Source organism: Balaenoptera physalus, assembly GCF_965194825.1.
Source record: "Balaenoptera physalus genome assembly, chromosome: 2".
NCBI lineage: Eukaryota > Metazoa > Chordata > Mammalia > Artiodactyla > Balaenopteridae > Balaenoptera > Balaenoptera physalus.
The window spans coordinates 145,276,587-145,285,631 of record NC_138883.1 but is presented as its reverse complement, the minus strand read 5'-3'; positions in this window follow the sequence as shown (position 1 = coordinate 145,285,631).

Here is a 9,045-nt window from a genome sequence, read left to right as displayed (position 1 = left end):
AGATGAACCCCCAGAAGCCGACAGTGGCCCCACTTCATCCTCCCCGCCTTTTGCAGGGGCATCGGCAGCAATTTCCTTCTCAACACCTCTTCACCCTCTTCCGTGTCCTTTCTCACACGTATGTGTTGGAATAGGAGGAATTGGGGTCAGGGAGATCAAGTAACAACCCTAGTTTACTCAGGAATACTGCAAACCAGATCGCGGCTCATCCTGTGCCCTGGGCACTTCTGATCTGGGCTCCCATTCCTCCTTCACTCTGTGCTTTCTGGAGCTCTGACACATCCTTCATCTCCGCTGCACGTCACCTGTGGCCACGAGGTCAGCCAAGGTCTCCTCTATTATTGGGCTGCAAAATTAAGGGAATCGAGCTTCAATCCTAAGGTTTCTAGGGCATGACTCACAACCCATCTCAAGGATTTGTCAGAAGCGTCAGCACAGACAGGCTGGCAGGAAAGGATGCTGCCTTCCTAAGAATGCTTGGGGAACGCTTAGCTGTGCCTCAGTTTCCCTTAGCAGCCCTCTGAGCTGCGGGGGCTCGAGGCCAAGAGGACTTCCCCACTGTCCGGGGGAGACAGACTTTGCAGTGCTCCCTGTCTCACAGCATAGAAGCAGTTATTGCAGCCCCCTTCTCCCTGACAACGCTCACAGAAACACACGCACCCTGCTACCAGCCTGTCTGGGTTTTACTAGTCACTCATTTTATTTTCAGGATGTATAGGCAGGAGAATGAAAGAGAGACTGCGCGGCACGGGTGAGGAGAAAAGGAGAAGAAACTTGGGAAATGGGAATGAGGGATCCTCTTGTGCTGGTGCTACCTTGCGTCCTGACACCGCTGACACTTGATGTATGATTGGTTTGACATTTCTCCTATCTAGACAACAATAAATCATAAACAAAAATCAGTTTATCAGAAAACATACAAGGAAAAAATATTAACACAGGTAGTTGTGATATTTGCCCCTCCCACAGCCTAACACAGCAAATTCCATATCTGGCCACGTTTCCCCTCCCCCTCCTCCCATGGGAGATCCTGGGTCTGCCATCTTGGTTCCTGGGCTCCTCTTCTGACAAAACGTGGTCATACCTCCAAGAGGTGAAACAGAGGGCAAACTGATTTCCTTCACTGATTTGGAAAAGGACAGAAATTTTGCTTACAGGAAAGAAGAAAAGATTTAAAGAGAGGGGGGAGGAGTGAGGGAGTCAAAGGCCAACCAAAGTTGGATTTGAGGACAGCTTTTCTTAGGCCCTGAGGTGAGGAAGTGAGAAAGAGTTACTTCATTGGCATGTGAGAGCTGAGAAGAGCAAAGGTAATGGGGAACGAGGATCTGTGGGTCGTGAAATTCTTCTTCGACAACCTTCGAGGGATCCCAGTAAAGAATTTGGAAAGACATTTGGAAATTCAATCCTTGCCTCCGATAGTCCTCTTGTTTATTCTTCAAGATCTTCATCAGAAGCCATCTCTGGAAATCTTTAAAATGACCTCCTACTGACCTCCCATGTCTCTGAACTCCTAGTAGGCAAGTCCCATGTCAGTCCCCAGAGTCCAGTAATCTCCTCAGGAGTGACCCCTGATTTTGTGGCATTGGGTGGGAGGTGGAGTGGCTTGCTTACTTGAGTAGGTTGTCTTAGTCCATTTGGGCTGCTCTAACAGAATACCATAGGCTGGGTGACTTATAAACAATGAAAATTTATATCTCACCGTTCTGGAGGCTGGAAAGCTCAAGATCAAGGCGCTGGCAGATTAGGTAAGGGCCACTTCCTGGTTCATGGACAGCCATCTTTCACTGTGTCTTCACATGGCAGAAGGGGCAAGAGAGTTCTCTGGGGTTACTTTTATGAGGGCACTAACCCCATTCATGACAGTGCTACTCTCATGACCTACTCTCATGACCTAATCCTCTCCCAAAGGCCCTACCTCCTACCCGTCTCTCTGGGGATTAAGTTTCAACACATGAACTTTGGAAGGACACATTCAGTCTATAGCACAAGCCTTGCTTGCTTACATGTTCTGGGTTAACAAATGATGTCAGGGGGTTTGAGCCCCCAGTTTCCCCTCAGTGTGCTTTAGAGCCACAGACTGTTAGTGAGTAGCGAACAATAACAATGGTAGTAATAATAACAGGCGCCTATGATGTGCTAGGCACTGGGCTAAAGGCTTTACTTAACCTCATCTCACTTAATCCTTACAAAAGTCCCCAAAACAGGGATATTATCTTCATTTTACAGATAAGGAAATTTGGGCTCAGAGAGGTTAAGTGAGTTGTCCAAGTTCATCCAGCTTATAAATGGCCCTTCAGGATTCAAACATTGTCCTCTTTGACTCCAGAGTCCAATCCTCTAATCACTTTGACATAGGAACACACCCCCGTATCTATTTCTTTGTGTGACATATGAGAAGACCTAGGCTTACAGTGATTAAATCAGGGATGAAATCCTGAGGTTTCACCATCAGTGATTGGTGGAGCTTGGGCTAGAATTCCTGCCTCCTGGCTTCCTATTGGCTGCTTTATCACAGCACCCTCCTCTTCCAGCCCCTCCCTGAGAGGCTGGCCCAAGGCTTGAGAGCTTTGTGATCCGATGGCAGGGAAGGGGGTGGGACTGTGGAGCAGGGCCCACCCAGCGGAAGAGCAGCCCAGAGGACACTGGGAGGGGATGCAGGAGCACCCAACTGTGTCTTGGTTTGTCCCAGACGTCCCCAGTTTAAGCACTCAAGCTCTGGACAAACCCAGACCATTTGTCACCCTACTGGGACCTGAGCTGACAGCAGCGTCTTGGCCTTAGGTCCAGGCCTGAGGCCAAGGCTTCAGATATCCGAGGAGTCTTCGGAGCCCCAAGACCTGCCTGCACCCAATGAGAAGCCATGAGGTGGCCCAGGTCCTGGCTCTGCAGGCCAGCATCAACCAGGAGGGGGTCAGCTTTCCAGGTGAAGGGTCTTCAGGGCTAGAGGGCATTTTAAGTAGCCCGTAGTTATACCCATCATTTAACCGATGGGGGACCCTGACATCCCGAAACTTCTCTCAAGACCCTGCAGCACGTGAAGGGCAGAGATGGACTGAGTCTCCTGGGCCAAATCCTACTCTTTGGTTAAGGTGTCACATGGCTTTTCTTAACTTCAGGTGTCTAAGTCAGGAGGTTCCCAAAGTGGGGTCCCTGGGGACTTGATAGAAGTGCAAATCCCCTGGGCCCTGACCCACTAAATTAGAAACTCTGGGTGCGGGGCCCAGCACTCTGCATCTTAATAAGTCCTACAGGTGATTCTGGGCAGGGTCAAGTTTAAGAATTATATACTCCTAAGGCATGGGTCTTCTAGAACACTGAACTCCTCAAAGGCAGTACTATATGACCTTTCTCTCTTCTTCGCATGTCCAGCATGGGACCTGGCTGTCAGGCAGTCTCAGTACAGTAATAGGCTATGGTCCTGGGGCCCTGGGCCTCCAAAGGGGGTGGCCTCGATGGAGGTTGGGGGGAAAGGCAGGAGACTCATTCTCCAAAAGGGGCATCTGTTTAATGATTGCCCTTTAAGATAAAGTGGAGACTGTTAGGACTACGCTGAAAAGATGTTAGGGGAAGTGGTTGAAACCACATGGTGAGACAGGCAGATAGAGCAGGCAGAGGGTGGGGCTTATTTTAAGTGATCACTTCCCACCTCAAGCAGCCTGCCCTTGCCTGGTTCACTCACTGTTTTTAGAGCTCCCCAAGTGTCTGTCTGCAGGAACGGTGTCACCTGAACAAATTGACTGCTGGGGACAATTCCTGAAAGCAGTTTGCCAGAACAGATCAATATTTAATTTCTAATGAGCAGTTTTCAATTAGATCCTAGACTGACTGCTGTCTGATTGATCACCTGTAACCACTGCAGGCCTTTGCTCCAGCCAGAGGCCGAGTGCAGCTGATATTACAGCCATGATACCCTGCGTGTTCGGTCCCACTGCTACACCTAGGGCAGCGGTTCCTAAGTGGGGCAGTTTTGCCATCCAGGAGACACTGGACAATGTCTGGAGATATTTGTGGTTGGCACAACTGAGAGATCTAATGACCTCTAGTGGAGAGAGGCCAGGGGTGCTGCTAAACATCCTTCAACGCACAGGACAGAGTACCCACGACAAACAGTTACCTGGCCCCAAATGTCCATCATACTGAGGTGGAAACACCCTGTCTTACTTAGGGCTTCCTCTACCTGGTGATCAGAGTCACCTCCCTGATGGCCTCTCTACCTCCAATCTCACACTTAAAAGCATCTTTGTTTGTGCCACAACTGTGCGCATGCATACACACACACGCACACCCCTTCACAGCACCAGTCACCTACAGTCCAAACTCCGCCCACTGTATAAGCTCTGCACACCCAGGGCCCACTCGTCTTTCCATCTTTGTTTCCCCATCTCACTCCAGTCTCTGAACTAAAGTCCCTGTCCTGGTGACTCTCAAACTTGACTCTGCATCAGAATCTCCTGGGGGACTTGTTAAAACCATGGTTACCGGGCTTCGCCCCAGAGGTTTTGATTCAGTAGGTCTGGACGGCGGGCTGCAGGATGTGCATTTCTTCTGGGTGAGGTCGCTGCTGCTGGGCTGGGGCCCACGCTCTGAGGACCTCCACCCACACCAGCTTCTCCTCACCTCTGGTCCTGTCCCCCAGCCTCTGCTTCTGTCCAGGATGCCCTTGCTTACTGTCCTCTGCCCACCCGAGTTCTACCCTCAAGGTCCAGCTCAAACGCCACCTCCACCCTGCTGTTGCCCTCCTCTGATGCCCAAGGGAAGAAATATCCCAGCCTCGGCCCTCTTTCAGCACTGTGCACCTCTCCGTGGACACTTACTTTCTTCTTTCCCTGACAGTTACAGTAAGTCCTCTACATATGAACGAGTTCCGTTCCGAGAGTGCATTCATAAGTCCAATTTGTTCGCTAAGTCCAACAGAGTTAGCCTAGATACCCAACTAACACAATCTGCTATATAGTACTGTACTGTAATAGGTTTATAATACTTTTCACACAAATAATACATAAAAGACAAACACAGAAAATAAAGAAAACATTTTTAATCTTTCAGTGCAATACCTTGAAAAGTACAGTAGTACAATACAACAGCTGGCATCCAGGGGCTGGCATCGAGTGAACAGGCAAGAAGAGTTACTGACTGGAGGAGGGAGAGGAGGTGGGAGATGGTAGAGCTGAAGGATCGTCAGCAATAGGAGACAGAGGACAAGCTGCAATGTCACTCACGCCTGACGTTGATGGCCCAGGTTCCTTGCTGGAACCAGATGCACGTTCGCATCTTTGAAACTTCTCAACTTGAAGGTTCATATGTAGGGGACTTACTGTATTTAAATGCATGCTTTACAAGTCAGGCATGCTCCAGAAGAGTGGCTGGAGAGAGTTTAATCAAAGGGACTATTTACGAAGATGTGGGCAGGATAAAGGGAAACTAACAAGGATGCTGAAGCACCCCAAGGCTGGCAAGTATTGGAAGCCATGACCCCTGCGATGGACAAGGTGGGGAAATGGTCACTGGAATCAGGAGAGGGTCACCTGATAGGAGCTGCAGGCTTGGGAAGAGGAGCACAGACACCACTAGAGGGCAGCCTGGCAGGGAGGGAGTCTGGGGAATAAATACCCCAGCCTTTCTCTCCAGCACCCCCTGCTATCTTGCCAGTGCCTCCCACTGGCTAAACCCAATAAGAAAACAGAAGGCAAAGGGAACATGATGCAGCCCATAGACATCAGCCTCCCAAGGCTCAGAGCAGGTGGAGAAGGTTGGAGAGTGGACCTAGTGGGGCAAAGAGAGTGTCTCCAGCACACGACTTCTCTCCCTACTATGAAATCCCAGAGTTATAGCAATCATGTCAGAATTGTCCCCAGGATCCACGACAAGCCTGGGCTTTGCATAATAGAGTAGGCTATTAATAAATATTTGGTGAGTGAATCGTTCATCATTAGCTGGTGAGTATGTCTGGTGATTAATTTTCAGATATTTTATGGAATTTCATCACTCAAAGAAGTTTCTCAGAATATTCTAAGAATGTTTATAGCTCCACAGAAAAACCTGCCAGCTGAGGCCCCCATGACGTGGCTGGGAAAACCAGCTTATCGTATTTCCCAGCCCTGTCCACCAATTTCTCACTTATATATCACTTTATCTTTCAAAGCAAAGAATATAAAATAGGGATGTATCAGGCTTGTGGAGGAATATTTTCGCAGATTTCAAGCAATCAAAGAAAACAGAAAGGAATGGAATCAACAACAGAGATACTAGTCTTTTTAAAGTGAAATATAACCAAACTAAAATTAAAGGGAAAAAGTTGTCTGCAAAACATATTTGCATTAGAAGTGATCATGAGTTCAAATTGATTAATTTCGTGTAAATATGTAAGAAAAACAACTTGAGCTTAAGAGAGAAGTGGTCTTCTATTCTAGCACAACTGGCAACCATTTATTGAGCACTTACTATGTGCTGGGAACTGTACTAAATGCTTTATGTATTCTATCTCATTTAATCCTCACAACTGGCATTTGAGCTCTGAACCGTTATGATTTTCATTTTCACAGATGTTGAAACTGAAGTACTGAGAGGATAAGTAAATTTTCCTGGTTCTCATAGTTGGTAAAAGGCAGTGTTGGAATTTAAATCCAATTTGCCTAATTAAATCCAATTCTCACTGGAGAATAGCTAAAAGTTGAAACCATAATCACTATACAAATTCAATTCAGTGACTATCTGAGTGCCATTTACACCTACTAAATGAATTAACAATTTTAAAAATTATTATTCAGTTCCATTGCTGATGAGGCACTGGTGAAAGTTACACCCACAGAGCTGGTGCCATGGTGGATGAATATACACTTCTGGGAAAGCAACACAGCAGAACCCATCAGAAATTAGAACCACATTCAGAGCGTTTCTACCATGATCAGAAGGCTGGTTCGCTGTCCTGTGGGAACAGGATTCTGCATGAGGGGCAAGGATGTGAGGTCTGGGTCTGGGCTTTGCACTCTTGGGGCAGGAGAAAGACGGTGTCTTCAGATATGGGATCCACTGTGCTTTCATCTACATGACCCAGCCCCATCTAGGAGCAGCTTCCTCCAAAGGATCGAGGTCGGGGTGGGGTGCGGCACTGGTCAGCTGACTGGGCTGGATCAGGCACAGGATATGGTCCTACTGAAGCCCTGGGATGGTGTGACTCAGGCACTAGGACCCAGACAGACGGGCACAGCTGTGTTCAGAGTTGTAGCCTTCCCAGAAGACCCTTCGTTTGCTCTCACTGACCGGGCCATGGCTGGTCCTAGAGGTGACTCATATTGATGTCCAGATGTTGAGCAGGTGGAGCGAGGAGGTAGCGGGGTGGAGGTTCCTTGCTCCACCCTTCCTGAGCTGGAGGAGAGCGGTCTCCCTGCTGCCCCTGCTGGGAACTCTGAGAACTGCAAGGGGTTTTCTGACATCCCGGATCTTGATTTCTTCTGGAGACAAAGCAGGAATCTTCTTCTGCTCCCTCCCTGTCATCTCTTTGCCTGACGCTACCTCTATATTTTAGCGGAAGCAGCACGCCGAGCATCCCAGGTCTGCCACTCACGCGCTTAAACTCTCGCTTCCCAGCTCCGTCAACACTACTACCTGCCTCACAAGTCCTTCCTGAAACCACATAGTGTTTCGTAAAGGCCTGGCACACAGCAAGGAATCGATAAATATTCACTTTCCCCCTTTCCTTATTTTTATCCCTTTAACGGATTACAGGTGAAAACACCTCAGAGTGGTCTTCATTTTATACAATAAGGCCCATCTCGTGTGGGGCTTTCCCCTCCCTCACATTTTTCTTACAGGGCCAAAGGGCTGGACCTGGCGGCTGTTTCCAGCCCACAAGAGTCAATCAACCAGGGGAGGGCAGGGCAGTACGGCAGGGCTCCACCAGGGAGCAGCAGAGAGCCGGGCTCCGGGGCGTGGGGCTGGGGTCGGCACAGGTGACCTCAAGAGCAGGGAGACCTTCCCAGGCTCTGTCATTAGAGGCTGAAGGTCTGGGGGTTATGGGCTGTGTCACCAAACTGAAACTCTAGAGGCAGAGACCTAGGTGAGCGTGAGCCCAGCATGGCTGTTAGGTTAAAGAGGAAGTAGTTCCGGGACTTCCCTGGTGGTGCAGTGGTTAAGAATCCACCTGAAAATGCAGGGGACACGGGTTTGAGCCCTGGTCCGGGAAGATCCCACGTGCCGCGGAGCAACTGAGCCCCTGCGCCACAACTACTGATAGAGCCCGTGAGCCTCAGCTACTGAGCCTGTGCACCACAGCTGCTGAGGTGCACACCTAGAGCCTGTGCTCCACAACAGGGGAGGCCACCGCAATGATGAGAAAGCCTGGACGCAGCAACGAAGACCCAACGCAGCGAAAAATAAATAAATTAACAAATCAAAGGCCGTTTCTTTAAAAATAAAAAAGAGGAAGTAGTTCTACAGAGTCCAGAAGAAACATTCTCAAACAGGGGAGTAATAGTAATAATAGCTGCTATTAACCAAATGTGCTGATATCATAAGGCTATTACTGGGGGGATCTTTATATACATATGTACATATATAATACATTTGTATATATATATGTATATATACATGTATATATATATATATATATATATTTTTTTTTTTTTTTTTTTTAGGCCGTGGCATGAGGGATCTTAGTTCCCCAACCAGAGATGGAACCCGAGCCCTCTGCATTGGTAGTGCACAGTCTTAACCACTGAACCGCCAGGGAAGTCCTGCCAATATATATTTTATCTGTGGTCATGTCTAATGTCAAACCTGGTAGACTCGGGCCATAGAGATTCTTCCGGAATATAGAGAAGATACCCCCAGCAGTCATGGGCTTCAGGACCTGGGGAGGGAGGAGGGTATTGAGTACAAGGAGATTCTCCCAGACAGGAAGTGGAAATGGAAACCCTGCTGTTTCCTCTTGATGGAGCGTGGAAGGAAGAGAGGCGGAGGAGGAGAGGCAGTGGGTCAGACGCGCGGGTCTTGGGTGCCCCATGCAGCCCAGCTCCCAGGATGTGGTGAGGCTGGACGTTAACATGA